A 17369-nucleotide genomic window follows, 5' to 3' on the forward strand; every position below is an offset into this window, starting at 1 on the left:
AATAAAGATTACTAGGGCTGGAGAGAAGTTTCAGTGGGTCTTCTTGCTCCTGTAGAGGACCCAGGTTTATTTCCAGCACTACATGATGAATCATAGCTGCACACAGTTCAGTTCAGGGTTTTGACATCTTTTGACAGCACAGACTCCTTCATACACACAGTGGCACATGAGCACACAAAGGTATAATAATCACGTATAAATAAGAATAATAAAAAGGTAGGGGTGTGTGTGTGTGTCTCTGTGTGTGGTCTGAGGATAATTTTATGGAATTGGTCTGGTTCTCTCCTTCCACATTTATTAGGGCGTCAGAGGATCAAATCCAGGCCATCAGGCTTCCCAACAAGTGCTTTTACCCACTGAATCATTTCACTGGCTTAGGATCTGAAAGCTTTATTGAGTTTTCCCATGTTGATTGGGCAATTAATGACAAATTTGCCTTCTTTTAACTCTCTGGGCAGGAGAGTGAGCTTAGCAAAGTGCTTGCCATGCAGGGGTGAAGACCTGAATTCAGTCCTAAGAACCCATATAAAAAAGCTGGGACTGGTGTCACACATTGGCAATCTGAGCACTTAGGAGGCAGTGATGGGTGGCTCTCTGGGGCTTGTCAAGCTCCAGGTCAGGTACAAGATGGGCAGCATCTGGAAACCGGCACCTGAGGTTGACCTTGGGCCTCTATGTGCATGTTTGCACCTGTATGTACCTGTATACCCGTGTGTACACACACACACACACACGACAGGACCTCTGATTGCATGTTTGTAGTGCATGGGTATTGATCCCTGTTAGCATCAACTGATTTTGGAAAGAAAGGTTAAGTCATTGCTCATGAACAAAGGAACATTTTATCACATAGAGAAGTGATTTCCCCTTACTTACTAACATTATAGGGAACATATTATCTACTGTATTCCCCTTTCTAATGTCATTACACAGAATACCCACTGGAGACAACTTATATATTTATTTTCCCATGTAGACTCTCTGTACTTGTATTTTAATCAAATATCTTTTTGAGATTATTTTCTTACCTAGAACCAATTGGACTTTCTAGACCCATCCTTAGGGCTTTCCAAATCTTCATCAGCAACATAATTACAAGTCATTTGAGGACTAATGAATGACTAATTCCTTACCTTGTATAGGTTTAAAAAAAAAACAAACCAAAAAAAAAAAAAAAAAACAAACAAACTAGTAACATGGGCAGTGGTGGCGCTTGCCCTTAATCCCAGCACTTGGGAGGCAGAGGCAGGCAGATTTCGAGTTCGAGGCCAGCCTGGTCTACAAAGTGAGTTGTAGGACAGTCAGGGCTACACAGAGAAACCTGTCTCGAAAAAAACAAACCGAAACAAAAAACCAACCAACCAAACAAAAAAAAAACTAGTAACATTTTCAGTGTGTAAATTTTTAAAAAAATATTTTATTTTATATATGTGAGTACATTGGTCCTGTCTTCAGACACACCAGAAGAGGGCATCAAATCCCATTACAGATGGTTGTGAGCCACCATGTGGTTGCTGGAAATTGAACTCAGGACCTGTGAAAGATCAGTCAGTGCTCTTAACCACTGAGCCATCTCTCCAGCTCCTTCAGTGTGTAATTTAACTTAGCATTTTAGATACCAGGTGTGTTGGTGCATACCTTTAACATCGAGCATGGGATTGCTGTGAGTCCAGCTAGGACTGCACAGGAAGATATCCTGTCTTAACAGTCCCCCTCCATATTTTGGAGCACTGCACTGTGACTACTTTTGATAACATGATGTAGCATGCTCCATTCTTAAACATCTGAAATAATCTTTCGTCATAGTTAGTGTCTAGTGCCTGTGATCGTGATAGGTAAGCAGGTTTCTAGGGCATCATTTGCTTGAGGGTGGCTTCTCTGCTTCATGTGTGATCACAGCTGATACTCATCATCACACAGGAGTTGTTGCCTGTCTGGTAGCAACTGCATTCTGAGAGAGTTCAACCCTCAGTTCCCATAGTTGGTTTCCTACTTGGTTCTGCAATCAAGGGTTTTGTCTTTTCTGTTCCACCAACTTAACACAAACAAGAAATCTGTGTCCAAGGGTCGGGACAAACTCTGTAAGCACTAGCTTATCGAGGATGTTCCTACCTGTAAAAGGCTCCTTTTCTTTATCGGCTGTGGTTTTATGATGGTGAAGAACATGGTAACTACTACTAGGGTCATTGTTCGTAAGATGCCAGCATTAGGCTGGTCTAGAGCTCTCCCAGATCAGGCTCAGACTCCTGATCCTTCTGCCTTAGTTCTGCCACTTCTGGCTTTTATATCAACACAATTAGATGATCAATGTCTTAGCATTCTCATGAAACTAATTTTGACCTTCAGGCCCTTTGGAATGCTGGGAGCTGCCCAGGAATCCTTAAGCCACAAGAGACAACAGCTTTAGGGATTTAGCAAAAAAATTTTTTGTCTGCTTTCTGTTACTTTGAGATGGGGTTTCTCTGTGTAATTCTGGCTGTTCTGGAACTCATTCTGTAGACGAGGCTGACCTGGAACTCAGAGATCTACTTGCATCTATCTCCTGAGTGCTGGGACTAACGGCGTGGGCTACCAACCACTTGGCCTGGGATTTAGCAGTTTTACAAACTCTTAAGAACCTAGGGGTTGCCTTTCATTTGTTTATTTAATTTCTATTCTAATGTTTAGGTTTTATTTGAACAGAGGATTGTGTTGCACAGATTGATGTATTATGAACTAGTCTGCATTAGTTAGGTTCTCTGCAACAGAATTGATACAATTTGAAAGGGGATTGGGAGGAAAGGAATCGGGTCTGGGCCTGCAAGTTCAGTTAGATATCACCGAGCTAGGTGGGACAGCCAGGTAACAATTTCAGGATGCCAGGACGATTCAATACGGTTCAAAGTTCAGGTTCTACACATTACATATCCCTCAGCTCTCTCCTCCTTAAAAAACTTCCAATTCTCTATCAGCTCTGGAATGGACACAGTTTCTAGTGTTCTATCAGCTCTGGAATGGACACAGATTCTAGTGTTGCCTTGGACCTTGTGGAGACTCAAACTGAAGTGAGTAGTGAGTACAGTATGGACAAGGCCATGGTTGAGTTTGCTAAAGTGGATGGAGAACTAAGCCATTATGTTAAGGCCTTCCAGTCTACAATCAATCATGTAAAAGAAGAACGTCCAGAAAAAGTACCGGGTTTAAAATTACTGGTGGAGAAGAAATTTTTGGTATTACAGGATAAGAACTCTGATGCCGACTTTAAAGAGAATGAAAAGTTCGTGCAGTTCAAGCAACAGCTGAGAGAGCTGAAGAAGCAATTAGTGAAACCCAAAGAAGATGGAAGACACAGTGAATTCGACCCGAATAAGGATTCCAGTAGAGCAGGCAATGAACGAGTTGCCCAAACATTGGCTGTAGTCACACAGACATGAGAATGTCAGATCTTATTCTGGATGAAGCTCTGAGAAGGTTAATCGGGAGCCACAACAAGAAGAAAAAACACCACTTTGAGTAGGAGCAAGCCACCTGCCCACAGGGATGTCAGCAGCCTACCTCCCCGCCAGCCACCAGAGAGTGAGGGTAGACAGCAATGGGTCTGGCCGAGCAGCGCTCTGTTTGCTGTAACCCTTGAAGGCTAATTGTAAATGAAAGCATTTTTTAAGTTACACAGTAAAAACACAAGTACATTATATTCTTTATTTTCAAGTGCTCTGAATTTTTAAATAAAACTTTGATAATCCTCAAAAAAAAAAAAAAAAAAAAAAGAAAGAAAGAAAAAGAAAAAGAAAGGGGATTGGTCAGTTGGCTCACGTGGCACACTGTAGGTGGTCCAATAGTGGCTGTCTTTACACTGCTGTGGCCAAGAACTTGGAGGCTGCTCAGCCTTTCTCCTCACACTGACTGCTCTGCTCTTTATTTGGCCACCACTGCAAGGGTGACACCCACATTTAGGTTGGAACTTCTTACTTCAAGTAACCTGCTAAGAAACCCTTCACAGGACTGGTGAGATGACTCATTGGGTAAAATCCTTTCATCCAAGCCTGATGGGTTCAGTTCCAGGACCTAAGCAGTGAAAGAACTCACCCCACAAGGTTGTCTTCTTACCTCTGGACACACTGGACGCACATCTGAGTCCTGTTTCTCCAATAAATGCACTTTAAGAAAAAAAAAAAAAGAAAATCCTAATGCCTTATCTCTTAGTTCATTTTAGTTCTAGTCAAATTGGCAATCTGGCTTGGTGCTTCCCCCCCTTTCTCTCTCTTCTCTCTCTCTCTCTCTCTCTCTCTCTCTCTCTCTCTCTCTCTCTCTCACACACACACACACACACAGGTTTATACATAATATGTACTAATGTATAATGCATAGATTTAATCCATTTCTCAGACATAGCTGTCTAAAATGTAACTTTTTACCCTCTCTGCTTTCCGGTGGTTTACATTCGGGAACAGTGAGTCTCTGAGTTCTGCTGGGCCAACAATGACACTTGACAGCCTTTTTCTCTGCTTTGCTATTTCTTAGACTGGGGCATTCTGAGGTATCCACAGTGTGAGAACTGTGAGTCCTGTGTGGCTGAGAACTATAGGCAGTGGTTCTGTCTTGAGCAGTTTAGAGATGTACATTTCTATGTGAATGGACCCATTAGGTCCTGCAGTGAAGAGCTCTGCCACATTGTTTATTCTTCATTTCCCAGTTTATTGGAGCATGATGTGTTTTCTCTTCAGACAGAGGTAGTAACAGCTCATGGTATAGTGTTCCTTTGGACACATTTGAGGACATCTCTACTTGCCCCTTTCTCAATTCTCCAAAGTGACTGACATCTCCACTGTTTCAGCACTAGCCCTTAACCCTGCGTATGTATCTCAGCTTAATTTGCAGACTCAATTTATTTTACACACCAAAAAGATGCTATCTAATCCTTTCTCAGTATCCTCCAGTCTTTTTCTCGAATAGATTTTGTGCTATGATAAAGAAGACAGCACCGGCTTTCCTTAGGTGTCCCTCTTATTATGCCTGACTCCTTGAGCTCACCTTTCCTTCTAGGGACCCTCCCCCACAGCCACCTCCTCTGCTCAACCCACAGCTGAGTGTACTGCACTCAGTTCTTATAGTGATCACCTAGTCAGCCTGGTGAAAGGCCACAGTTTCACTACAGGTGAAAGGCCACAGTCCTTCACAAGATTGGGTAACACACTGGCCTAACTGGGTCCCCGGCTGTATCCACTTTCCATGTGGATATACATCTGTAGCTTCCTCATCCCTTTCTGGTTTGATGATTCTGTTCACAGAATGCAGGAAACAATCCATTTAACACTGCTCTTTTGTTGCTGGGGGTGGGGGTAGCTCAAAGGGAAAACATGTGCAGGAGACTCTGGGTTCCAATCTCTGGAGCCAGAACATAAGAACACAGTGAAAGCACTGCGCTTTAAAGTAAAGGGTACAAATCAGAAGGATCAGCCACCTGAAAAGACTCAGGACAAGGTCTGGGTGGAAATGGGGACCTTATGATGTGCATGTCACTTGCAGTCAGCGTATGCTATTATCCCAGCACACCCATGTAGTCACTAGCCAGGGAGGGACCAGTGAACTTCTGTGTCCAGAGTTTGTAAACATTTTTAATTTAGTTTATTACCATTGTGTGTATGTGTACACACTCGTGTGTGTGTGTGTGTGTGTGTGTGTGTACCTGAGCCATGGTGTGTATGGAGGTCAGAGAACAACTTTTAGGAGTTAGTTCTCTTCTTCCATCTTTATGTGGGCTCAGGCTGTCGGTTTATGCAACAAGTGCTTTTTTTTTTTTTTTTTTTAAATCAGAGTTTTCAGAACAAAGGCATAGTTACTGTCACATGGTTGAACTGTCCCTAATGCTTGGCCTTTCACCAAAAGTGGAAAGGCTGGTTAGGTGACTAAAATTCCAACCTCTAGTTAGAGGCTAATTCTCAAGGCATCCATCTATAAATGAATTGCCCCCCTGAGTGATCTGTGATTGGCTGGCTTCTTTTCCTTAGGTGTCGTTTATCCCTGCTATAGCTTTGACAAGAACTTCTTTTTGAAAATGAATTCCATCTTGTATACCTGTTCAGCCGTTGATGGGCCTTGGGTTGTTTTCGGCTCTGTGGCTTTGTGAATAATGTTGCCTGTGTACATGGTTTATGTGATACGCCTTTCCATTTCTCGTGGGTGGGTATCTAGGCATGGAATTGCTGGGTAATGTGGAAACTGCTTAACCTTTCAGGAACTGCCAAAGCCTCGCACTGTTGCGCGTTCTTGACAGTTCAGGAGGGGTGGTTTCTTTGGGTCATCTTGAGGATATTGGTGGTACCTCGGCTAATTGGGGGGTGCGTGTCTTGCCCAAAGCCACAATGGAAACACAAAATAAAACATTGTGCTGTCCAAACAAAACAAGTCTGGTCAGCTTTAGCCCTTGGCTACCAATCTGGATCCCATGTTCTTATAAACTGGAACCCCGTTATGTTTATTAACTAGGACTTTTTGGAAAGGGTTTTAAAAGTTGAGTGAAATTTGAAGATTATAGCATGAGAAAGGGTCTAAAGAACGAAGGATTTAGCCTGGCAGTGGTGGCGCACGCCTTTAATCCCAGCACTTGGGAGGCAGAGGCAGGCAGATTTCTGAGTTCAAGGCCAGCCTGGTCTACAGAGTGAGTTCCAGGATAGCCAGGGCTACACAGAGAAACCCTGTCTTGAAAAACCAAACCAAACCAAACCAAACCAAACCAAACCAAACCAAACCAAACCAAACCAAACCAAACAAACAAGAAGGAAGGATTTATGTCCTGTCCGCTTGGTTGAGCAAATCCTCCTCCCTGTGCTTTAAACTTGCCTGATTGGTTCCTCGTTCTTCTGCACCTTGGTGTCCTGAGGTTGTGTGTGTGTTTGTTTTTATCTTCACTTTTTATGTCTTTACTGTTTCACTCTGTGTGTGTGTTTGTAGATCATGCCCAGGATATGAATGTGCATGAATGCCCCTTTTCCATAAAAAACCGGAAGCTTGACTTGGAAAAGATCAGCCACCTTGTAAAAGCTAATGTCTGACTTTTAAAGGCAAAAGGGTTAAAGGAAGATAAACATAATATTACCGTCAACTTTGGGGAGGAAAGTGACACTTGGTATTATTTTATCAAATCCTGTTTGTCTTCTTTTTTCTCTTAAAAATTAAAAGAGTCCAGAAGCTTTCCCCTCCTGTGTCTTGTTGGCAGTGAATTGTTGTCTTGTACCTCTGACTCTTTGAAGAGATTGCATCTCTTAAGAGTGGCTACTTTAAGCATCAGCCCCAAAACTTGAAAAGGAAAGAGCTCCCTCATATCAACTGCACTCCCAGCTGCTTGTCCAGTTACTCTGGTTTCTTGTTTAGCCCTCTGCTTTCTGTTCCAGCTGTGCTGTGTGTGCTCTGTGTGAGTCTGTTTGTTAACACCATGCTTGGTATGTTAAAGTGGAATGTCTTCTATGATTCTTCCTTTGTGACTCTCCCACACCAAGGGTCAGATCTTAAAAATAGAACTTTTGAGGTTGAAAGCATTTAGAGATTTAGATGCCACGATTTCGAGCCAGGAGTGGTGGTGCACACCTGCAGTCTGGAAGAGGCAGCCTCAGTTCCATGTTGACTCTGAGATAAACTTGATGAGTCATGAGACCAGCCTCAAAAATATTAACAGATCAACAGTACCCCTACCCCACCTTAGCGATATTTTAAGATCTTGATTTACCCAGATACTGATTTCTTTAGTGTCCTATGTGATGAACTGTTCTAATACATTGGGGCAGGCTCCAACAAGAAAGTCATGGTCTCAGCTCTTATAGTAGACATAGGATGCTGTCCCTGTCCTCCTTGCTTGAACTTAATAGTTAGAGAACAGTGTGGAGGTTAGGACTGCTGATCTATTGAGCGCATCTGAGATGTGGATTTCAGCCCCTTAGTCAAGGCACCGGAAGCCTCTTTGTCCCTTCTGAGGTGCTAAGAGGCATCAGTTTAGTCAAGCTAGATAATTAGTGAATTAGTACAAGCAAAGTCAACCCAACCCTCTTTCACTCTGATCCTGGTGGGTGTGCAGATCGGAGCTTGTAAAACACACTGGGAAGTCAGGCGACCATGTTCCTTTTCTCTTGCACAACATCTTGGTTAGGGCTTATGCTGGTAATTTCTTTGAAACATATGAAGTAATTTTCCAACTAATATCTTATTAGTGGAAAGTGTCATTAGGTCATATTAGATAATGACTTTTAAAAATTTCTCTGTTGCTAGATGGATGCTCATTTAGATGAAGATTTTAATTGAAGGAAGTCGTGCAAAATGTAATTATGGCATGCACAATGGACATGCCTGTTCTCTGTGCTGTGAAATGACCCACACGAGGCCAGCAGTTCTGCCTGCATAGAAAGTGCTTCTCTGGAGACTCCGTGCACGTCTGATTTAATTTCATAAGAGATTTTCCCCCAGGAGTCTGTCTACCCTAATTATGTGGGCGGGCTGGAGCGTGAGGTTGTAGATGGCTCTGTACAGCCTCCCATTTACGGAAGTACTATGATGGCTGATCGTGTAAATCATGTATGTGTGACCATGGTTATGAAAACGAGTCAGGAAAAATTGTAAAGAAAGTATTTGTGGTTGAGTGCAGCTCATTGTGTAGTTAATAGAAACAGATGATCAAATTGCAGTAAGTATAGTTTTGGCCAAGTTTACTAACACAGTCTAGCAGACTGCTAAGCTGATCTGTTTGATAGCCCGTTAATAAGGTTGTCTGAATAAAGATTATGAAGGATGGCTGCCACAGAATCAGTATGTGACATATGTGTATACATTTATGTTTGTGACAGCGTCTCATGTAGAATTCAGTATGTAACTTGGGATAGCCTTGTACTTCTGATACTCCTGCATCCATCTCTTAAGTGTACCACAGGCTGGACTTATAATTTATATTTTATCATTGTCATTGGTATATGAGTACTGCCTGCTTATGCTTCTATGAAGTTCATTGGTAATAAAAAGGAATAAACTTTAGAAAATGCTGCATGGATAATTATATTTGATGAAACAAGGAATCCACTTTATGTCAGCAGAAAGTAAGTCTAGAACAGGTTAAGTTACAACTGATGCGAATCTCCCTGAATTTTGAATTCAATATAAAATTGTCAGTATATGATCGATTAGAGAAAATATCTTATAAACAAATTTGGACAGCTTCTAAGCCCTGGCATTAGAGACCTTCCTAAAGAGATCTGCTTTACTTTGTTCTTATTTGGCATCTATATCAATTACTTTTCTCGCTGCTCTGACAGAAACAACTTAAGGGAGAATGGGCTCACTATTTGTGGGCACAGTCTATTACGGCAGGGAAGGTGTGGGCAATATGGCTGCGCTATGACAGGAGCATGAGGCAGCTCTTCCACTGTCCCTCATGAGGTAGAGAGAGGAATGCTGGTGCTCAGCTGGCTTCCTCTTTTTCCCTTTTATTCAGTCTCCCACAAAATTCCAAGTCCAGCCACTGGAAATTAGCCATCACATCATAGCTCCCTGACAAGGCTCTGTGTACTGTCTAAGTTCCTGAGTAGCTGGACTACTGGACTGCCCCTGATGCAGTACAAGACAAGGCAATGGCACTTGTGAAGAAGTGTGATGTAGAAACGCAGCCGATTCACAGCACATTGGGGAGGTTTCTGATCAGCTCAACATTTTGTGCATCGAGTGTCACATTCATCAAGCTAAGAGGACAATCTGCTAATCTTTAGTTGTATTTATCTTGCTATCAATCATTGGACAACATGTCTAAGAAGAACAGACCCCAAATAACAAAGCTAGAAAGTGGAGAGGAATGATACACTTCTTCCATGGATTTTTCCGATTCAAGAGTTGAAGTGGTTTGGCTTTATTCTGAGCGTTGTCTGGTTTCCTAGGAGAAGTTTCTTTTGCAAATTAGTACTTGGCTTGGAATCCTTAACTTTTATACATAAGAGTTCTTTTAAAAAACACAGTATCTTGTAAATTTCACCTTTATCAAGCCTAATTTACATAAGCTTATAGTAAAATTGTTTGTTTTGTGGTGCTAGGAATTGAACTCAGGGCCAAGACTGCTGGGTGAGGCATAGTCATGAAACGTAAAAAATGCATGTATTTTTATGTTCTGACCAATATATAAAGCCAGTAATGCTTTGTCCCACCTTTAAGAACTGAAATGGAATTTAAATAAGGATCACAAAGAATGTAGAAGTTACATTTGTCGTTTCATTTTAAGAATTTTGTTATGGGGTTGGTGAGATAGCTCAGTGGTTAAGAGCACTGACTGTTCTTCCGAAGGTCCTGCGTTCAAATCCCAGCAACCACATAGTGGCTCACAACCATCTGTAATGAGATCTGACGCCCTCTTCTGGTGTGTCTAAAGACAGCTACAGTGTACTTACATATAATAATAGATAAATCTTTGGGCCAGAGTGAGCAGGGCTGGAGCAAGCAGAGGTCCTGAGTTTAATTCTCAGCAACGACATGATGGTTCACAACCATCTGTACAGCTACAGTGTACTCATATACATAAAATAAATAAACAAATTAAAAAAAAGAATTTTGTTATGGAAAACTTGAAAGATAATGTAAAGCCATTATCCATGGTTAACAATGTCCTACCATCTCTTCCTCTCTTTCTTCATTCATATATTGTTTTGAGGAAAATTCCATTTACTCAGCAACATTTGGATGCTGTTAAACATAATCATAATACTGTAAATTTGCCTTAAAGTTAGTTAGTCAATGACGGTGAGTTCACTAACCTGCTAGTCTGGAATCAGAATTGCCCCAACAATCCCAGCACTTTGTGAGTATGGACATGATGCCCCAGATAGTGTTCACCTGACTGCATATGGCAGGTTGCAGTCAGGTCATACAGTGCAGGTACACTTACAGTCCCATGTGGTTTGTGGTTTGTGAGTAAGTTGGGTATGAGCTGCAGATGAGCTGCATGTTTGGACCCGAATCTGCCCCCACAATGCCCGCTAGTTACCGTTGTTCTGCCTGGACTTATTCTCAAGGCCCCTGTTTGATGTTGCCTTTGAAACAGTGGTTTGAAGGGCGGTCTGGAGTCTTGGGAGTTTCCTTCCAATCCTTGATGATGCGACTTTCCCAGGAGTGGACTTCCATTGTTCACTAGGCATGTTCTTGGGGGGACAGTCTCACTGTTGGAATCCTTTAGGTGTCCACAGCACACAGCTTTGTTCTGCAGTCCTTTTGACCATCTCTGATTTCTGTGTGTGACACTGATGATGCTTTACTGCTTCCCAGCTACCTACAGTTAGGATTGTAGTTCCTGGACAACGTACCCAATTTCCTGTACGTGAAACACTGCTTATGGGATATATATAGACTAGATGTTGCATGTGGGGTACTATGTATGGACTAGAGCCTCCCAGAAGAGTGCTTGGTTTAGCCTACAGCTTGAATATTTAAAAATTAGGACACTTCATGTATAAACTCAAATTTGTTATATGTTTAAACAGCCTTTGACCAGGCCTTCACTTCCTCAGGCCCAATTTGTTATTCTCAAAGCTCTTATATGCCTCTCCCTTTTTGGCTAGCCGTGTAGATTCTTTCTTTTTTTTTTTTTTCTTTTTTTTTTATTTTTTTTATTTATTATATGTAAGTACACTGTAGCTGTCTTCAGACACTCCAGAAGAGGGCGCCAGATCTCATTACGGATGGTTGTGAGCCACCATGTGGTTGCTGGGATTTGAACTCTGAACCTTCGGAAGAGCAGTCGGGTGCTCTAACCCACTGAGCCATCTCACCAGCCCAGCCGTGTAGATTCATTTAAAAAATATTTATTTTTATTTTATGTGTATGAATGTTTTGTCTGCACTCATGTCTATGAACCATGTGTGAATAGTGTGGCCTTAGAAGCCAGAAGATGCATCCGCTCCCTTGGAACTGAAGTTACAGACAATCATGAGCCACCATACGGGTTCTGGAAACTGAACCCTGGCCCTCTCTAGGAGCAGCAAATGTTTGTAACTGCTGAATTATCTCTCCAATCTCCAATCAAATCTATTCTATTCTACTCTGTCTCCCCCTCCCCCACTTTTTATTTCTCCTTATTTTTGGTTTGTTTGTTTGAGGCAGGATCTCACTATGTAGTCCTTGCTGGCTTGGAACTCGGTATATAGATCAGGCTAGTCTTGAACTCACAAAGGTCTGCCTGCTTCTGCCTCTGCCTCTACCTCTTAAATACTGGCATTAAAGGTGTGTATCACTATGACAAACCCAGCAGTACAGATTCTTTCCGGCTTCTGTGACAAAGATTATTCTTCCTCACTTTTACCTTGGGCTTTGAGATTTATTAGCCCCATCCCCATTTTTTCTTATTTTATTTATTTATTTATTTATTTATTTGTGGTAAATACACAGAATTACAGAATCTCAGCACTTAAGAGCTGAGGCTGGAGGAAAGTGAGGATTTCAAGGAGAGGATGGAGATGCATAGAGTTTGAGGACTGACTGGGATATATTGTGAGACCCCCTCCTCCCTAAAAAGTACCGTACTTTTCTTTATAACTAATACTATTTTTTAAAAAAGATTTACGTATTATTATATCTAAGTACACTGTAGTTGTCTTCAGATGCACCAGGAGAGGGCATCAGATCTCATTATGGATGGTTGGGAGCCACCATGTGGTTGCTGGGATTTGAACTTAGGACCTTAGGAAGAGCAATCAATGCTCTTAACCGCTAAGCCATCTCTCCAGCCCCAACTAACACTATTTAAAAGGGCATTTCTATGTTGCTGCAGAGCTAGGTTGCTGCAGAATCTTATTCAATCTGTGATACTTCATTTATTTATTTTACTTATTTAGTGTGTGTTTGTATGTGCATTTGCTGACCAAAGGCTAATCCTAAGTATCTATGATGCTGTTGACTGTGTGTGTGTGTGTGTGTGTGTGTGTGTGTGTGTGTGTGAGAGAGAGAGAGAGAGAGAGAGAGAGAGAGAGAGAGAGAGAGAGAGAGAGAGAAAACGAATGAACACAGGCTCTTATGGCTTGAACTCACTGAGTAGGCTAGGCTGGCTGGACAGTGAGCAGCACAGATCCACCTGTCTGCCTCCCTAGTTCCCTAGTGTGGGACTCCAAATAGATGCCACATTTCTCCAGGGGTTTTATGTGGGTTCTGGGCATCAAACTGAGGTTCTCATGTTTGCAAGGCATGCATTTACTTACTGAGCCCTATCTCCAGCCTCAAACTGTGATATTTCTGAAGGTCCTGGCAGTGTTCACCAAAGCGTGTTGAATGAGCAGTTCTGGGCATTTACTGCAGTGTCTTGGGGCAGTGGGCAAAGATTCCCTGCTCTTGAGCCTTCTAACTCTTGCTTACAGAGAGGTGTACGGGGTCAGAAAAACTTGAGAGGGGATTTTGGTGTGATTGGAGATTTTTTAAAAGGGGAGTTAGAATGAGATTCACATGCTGCAGAGTAAGGGAGTCATGTGGGTTATATGAAGTTCTTCTCTCTTTTCAGTATTATAAAGAAGACAGCAATGGGAGAAACTGAGTATGCCCCAGTGCTGGAAAACCAATATTCTGCTGTTGTCAAGATGGACTGATGTGATTATATATGTACCAGAGAGAGCTATTTAACAAAAACTTAAAAGCATTCCTAAGTTAAAAGACAGATCACTGTAAAATTTTGAATGTCATCAGAATATGATCACTGTGTACATGTTTGATACTATTTATGATAGCCATTATAATTTCTTTTTAAAAACAATTATTTTATGTGAGTATACTGTAGCTGTCTTCAGACACACCAGACGAGGGCATCGGATCATATTATAGATGGTTGTGAACCACCATGTGATTGTTGGGATTTGAACTCAGGACCTCTGGAAGAGCAGTCAGTGCTTTTAACCACTGAGCCACCTCTCCAGCCCTAAGTCTAATTTCTTTAATTTCACCTTTTTATTTCATGTGTATGAATGTTTTGCCTGCATATGCGTTACTGTACCATGTGTATACCTGGTGCCCCTGGAGGGCAGTGAGGGCATTTGGAGCCTCTGGAACTGGAGTTACAGATAGTTGTGAGAGAGCCACTATGTGGTGCTGCTGGCAGCTAAACCCAGGGCCTCTGCCGGAGTGGGAGTGGGAGTAAACAGCCAGTGTTCTTAACTGTTCAACCAATTTTACAGTTCCATCCTTTTGTTTGTTTTGATTTTTTTTTCCCCCCTAAGACAGGGTTTCTCTGTGTAGCCCTGGCTGTCCTGGAATTTGCTCTGTAGACCAGGCTGGCCTCCAGCTCTGCTGTTCACATGCCTCTGTTCCCAAGTGCTGGGATTAAAGAATGTGTGTGCCACCACTGACTGGTTCTAATTTTATGTTTTTTAAGAGCAGATTTTATTTTACTTTTGTGGTGCTGGGTCTATCACTAAGCTATTCTCAGCCTGCAGTGTCGTCTAAGAAAACCCTTCTGGCTGAAAATCCCCACTCTGAGTACAAGATGTATAGTGGCTGAGCCTGTGTGCATTCTTCATCCATTTTTGTCGAGTAGGGTACTAGGCCAGATATACTTCAGTGCTGAATAGGACTTGTGCCTTGCCATTTCCAGAAGCCTCACATGCATCTTCAGACTCACTTGTATCAGACACCTTGCTGCTGCTGCTGCTTCAGATCCTCTGTCTTACTCTCCTCGGAGCCTTTGATCACCTTTCAGCCTTGGCTGCTGCCAACTCAGCCTGAACTCTATCCAGACTCACTGAGACACAGTCACACACTTTCTTGTGCCCCCTTCCCCCTCCTCCTGCTATGCTCAGCTTGCAGAAGATTCAGTTTGAGGTAGCCTGTCTGTGTGCCAGGTCTTCTGCTCATGCCTCACGGGCCATTGGTTTAGCTTCCTGTTTACCCTTGGCCTCCTAGGACTTGGTACTGATCATTACAGAGAACACACTTTATAGGAAGAGGTTGGGCCTATTCTTCCTCGAATGGCTTAACCCCCAAAGCACTGGAAAGACAAGGATTGAGGCAGTGCTGCTAGAGTTTAGTAGCTCTTAGCTACTCTTAGCTCTTAGCTGTGGGATGGGAAGAGACAGTGTTGATTGATAAAGAGTAGGGCTTAGACTCTGGGGCTTGCTACCATCTGAGTAAATCTGGAAGCTCATATTACCTCCTGGAGCTTCAGCTGCTTTCTCTGTGAGGTGGAGGTGGTGGCTCTATGCAACACATGGACGCTGCAGTAGGCATGGCCAGCTCTTCATGTAAGCATCTGGCTCATGATAATACTTAGTAAATGATAATTGGTATTGTGTCCTGGTAGACTTATTTTAATAATTTGTTAGACTGTGTTGTATTTTAAGAGACATGCTTTTTTGAACATGGTGTGTGCTAGGCAGTGAATAAGAATTTGTTGATTGGGTTGAGCATATAGTAGCTACATCAGGTTTCTTTTTACTGACAGTATCACAAATGAGTTATATGTATGTATTAATCTCCAGATGGCAGGATTGTGGAATTTCTCTGAAGAGCATCAACTGGCATACTGTTGCTCAGAATTGGTTACAGTTGCACAAAGAACTGTCATTCTCAAACTAGAAGGACTCTAGTCCTGATTAGCGGGCTTAGGAGCTGTCAGGAGTCGAATAGATAGGCAGTTCACAGTCCTTGGAAATGTAAGTGATGAATAAAGAATGTAAGTTTTGGATATTCCATTGATGACAAGCAGCATTTATTTTATAGCTATTATTACTAGTTTTGGTTTTTTGAGACAGGGAATTCCTTAGACTCCTGCTGCCTTAGCACCCTGAGTGCTAGGACAATAGGTACGAGTCTCCACTCATGGCCTGGGCTATTGATTGGCACCTAACTTTTTTGATCTTGGCAAGGTGCCTGATAAGGGAAAGGTGAATATGCATCAGTAGCTAAGAGTATTGTTTTCACTAATGTACTCAGTGACCCGTTTATTGTGTTTTAGGAGCATTGACCTGAAGAAGACAGTGGTTTTGGCTTCATGGAGCTTGCTATTGCTAGCACAGTAGGATGTTTTAGACTCATCTAAGCCATGTGATCATTTATAGTGAAATATAGTAGCTTTCTATGACTAGACTTAGGCATAAGGGCATGTCTCCCTCCCAACCACTCCACCAGGAGCTAAGTTACAATATAACCTTGCTGAGTCCTGCACCATGCTTAGTAGCAGACAGCCACAACATTAGTCATTCAGTGCTGTTGCTAGGGGCCAGTGAGGTCACATCTCTTAGACAAGTACCTGGCTGGAAAGTTTCCCTGGAGACACATGTAGCAGGTATTCTGACCAGATCAGAGTTCAGGTAGGACCCTACTCAAGAGCACTCTCAAGGGAGCAGGATAGGAGGCTGGTTTCTCCTTGTGAGTTGCCCTCCCAGGAAAGATGTGTCTCCATCCAGTTTTGGTTGATCTATGTTTAATGCTGTACATTTTTTCAGTGAAAAATTATTTTTAGTATTTGCTGTAACCCTTTTAATGTTGATCAGAAAAAGAAATAACTGGGGGTATGCAAAAACTGCTTCCAGAGCAGAAATCAACTCTGTTTTTTTTTTTTTTTTGGCAGGAACCCTTTTGGCTGATAAAGCCTGTAAACCCGTCCTTGAGATACATAGGATTATAAAGGAGACCAGATTTGTTCTGGGGTATAATTATCAGAAATGTTTTTAGAAATGTGCAATAGTAGTAATTTGCACTTACTAACTTACTACTGTGCTAACCAGCCAGATCAAGTGTTGGGAATAATCACTTAGACTTTGAAATTGTGTTGGGTGTATATGATATTTAAAGATATTTGCAACAGGGCTGAGAGATGTTTCAGTTGTTGACAGCACAGGCCTGAGTTCAGTTCCTATTACCTATTCATGTCAGGCAGATTCACAACCCTTGTAACTCCAGCTCTTGGGCATTGGATGACCTTTTCTGCTTCTGCAGGCACTGTACTTAAGTGCATTTTCATATGTGCACCCCCTCAAACAAACAAACAAACAAACATTTGCAACAATTAGAACGTGATAGGAAAGCAGGTGGGTTTGTTGGTGGTAAGAGTTACAGGCTCTGCTTAAACTACATCAGTAATTGAGGGGTGCATCCATTTCTATGAGAAGGTCTTGAGAAGTGGCAGTGTAACCCTGGTCATCTGGGTTCACAGAGCATCTCCTTCAGTTTCTGTGCCAAAGAATCCCTGCTCTAGAGTGGGCCTTCTTGGTTGGTATTTTAGATCACAGGCCAGCCATTATCTCTGGGTTGTTCAAATGGATGACTATGTTCCCATTACTTTATATGCGATGAGGGTGCTGTGCTTAGGGTTCTGAGGCCAAGGCCTTTAGGATATAGAGGACAGCATGACCTTGGGGTAGAAGGAGAGAAGCTCGAGAATGAACCCCATGTGAGTA

At 42.3% G+C, this 17369-nt stretch overlaps 1 protein-coding gene and 1 pseudogene across 3 annotated transcripts in view; both read left to right on the plus strand.

The window, feature by feature from the left end:
* Kif13b (kinesin family member 13B) overlaps positions 1-17369 on the plus strand; it is a 159051-nt gene that overhangs the window by 21701 nt on the left and 119981 nt on the right. The gene's annotated exons all lie outside the window — the stretch shown is intronic.
* On the plus strand, positions 1203-3753 carry LOC110309620 (E3 SUMO-protein ligase NSE2 pseudogene; annotated as a pseudogene).

The sequence above is a fragment of the Mus caroli genome, unplaced genomic scaffold (assembly GCF_978045245.1).
Source record: "Mus caroli unplaced genomic scaffold, Mus_caroli_1 scaffold_12, whole genome shotgun sequence".
In the NCBI taxonomy this organism is placed as follows: domain Eukaryota; kingdom Metazoa; phylum Chordata; class Mammalia; order Rodentia; family Muridae; genus Mus; species Mus caroli.